This window comes from Piliocolobus tephrosceles, unplaced genomic scaffold (genome assembly GCF_002776525.5).
Source record: "Piliocolobus tephrosceles isolate RC106 unplaced genomic scaffold, ASM277652v3 unscaffolded_38566, whole genome shotgun sequence".
Taxonomy (NCBI): Eukaryota; Metazoa; Chordata; class Mammalia; order Primates; family Cercopithecidae; genus Piliocolobus; species Piliocolobus tephrosceles.
In genome coordinates, this window is record NW_022322716.1 from 1 (window position 1) to 1,516 (window position 1,516).

At 61.7% G+C, this 1,516-nt stretch overlaps 1 pseudogene; it reads left to right on the forward strand.

Annotated features, from left to right (window-relative positions):
• Positions 1-5: 5 nt before the first annotated feature.
• Positions 6-1,510, forward strand: LOC113223090 (annotated as a pseudogene).
• The last annotated feature ends 6 nt before the right edge of the window (positions 1,511-1,516 follow it).

The window sequence follows — 1,516 nt, forward strand, 5'->3', positions numbered from 1 at the left end:
AAAGGGGCCCCTGTAGCAATGGGGAAGCAGCCTCCACCTCTAGGCCCCTGGAGACTCAGAGAAACCTCACTTCCTCCGGGTGCAGTCCCAGGCCCTTGGAGGGAAATGTCCACCTCAAGAGCGTGACAAAAAAGAACCAGAATGAGAAGGCCCAGGTGCATGCAGTGAGTTTCTACCCCAAGGGCCACGGAGTCACCAGCTCACACAGCCCTGCTGGAGGCATCCTTCCCTTTGGGAAGCCTGACCCAGCTCCAACAGTGCTCCCTGCCCCAGTTCCAACAGTGCTCCCTGCCCCAGTTCCAACAGTGCTCCCTGCTCCAGTTCCAGCAGTGCTCCCTGCCCCAGTTCCAACAGTGCTCCCTGCCCCAGTTCCGGGCTGCTCCCTGTGGCCAAAGAAGGCGGCCTTGAAGATGCTGGATAGAGACCACCTGCCCAGCTCTCCAGTGTTGCTAATGCGGGGGAAGGACATGCAGCACAAAGATCCTGCAGCTCTAGGATCAAGTAGCTCTGCTCCACCCAGAGCTGCCGGCCACGAGTCCCGCAAAAGAAAGCGGTCAGGGTCACCACTGCTGCTACAACCGACCCCTCCCCTGCAACTGAGATGGGATAGAGACGAGCTGCCCCCACCCACTAAGCTTCCCTGCCTATCTCCTGAGGCACTGTTAGACCTGGGTCAGGCTTCCCAGAGGGAAGGACGCCTCCAGCGGGGCAGCATGGGTAAGAACATGGGGGTGTTAAGTAGAACATCAAAATCCAGGAGATGAAAACCGCCGCTTGGGAGGAGAAAGAAGACATGGCAGGGCAGGCGTGGTGGCTCACGCCTATAATCCAGCACTTTGGGAGGCCGAGGCAGGTGGATCACCAGGTCAAGAGATTAAGACCTGAGGAGCTCTCTGCCTGGTCCCTGCATGCTCCCTGCATCATCTGGGAAGTGAGAAGCGCCTCTGCCCGGCTGCTCCACCATCTGGGAAGTAAGGAGTGCTTCTGCCCGGCCGCCTCACAGTCTGCGAAGTGAGGGGGGCCTCTGCCTGGCCACTGCCGGGTCTGGAAGGTGAGGAGCCTCTCTGCCTGGCACCGCCCCTCCCCCCACCTCACCGTATGGGAAGTGAGGAGCACGTCTGCCTGGCAACTGCACGGTCTGGAAAGTGAGGAGCGTCTCTGCTCTGCCGCCTCACAGTCTGGGAGGTGAGGAAGGCCTCTGCCTGGCCACCAACCCGTCTGGGAGATGAGGAGCGCCTCTGCCCAGCACCACCCCCCTACCCCACCATATGGGAAGTGAGGAGCGTCTCTGCTCAGCCGCCTCACAGTAGGGGAGGTGAGGAGCGCCTCTGCCCGGCAATCTCGCCGTCTGGGAGGCTAGGAGCGCCTCTGCCTGGCCACCCGTGTGGGAGGTGAGGAGCGCCTCTACCCAGCGCCACCCCTCCAACCCCAGTGTATGGGAAGTGAGGAGCGTCTCTGCTCGGCCACCTCACAATCTGGGAGGTGAGGAGCGCCTCTGCCTGGCCACCAACCCGTC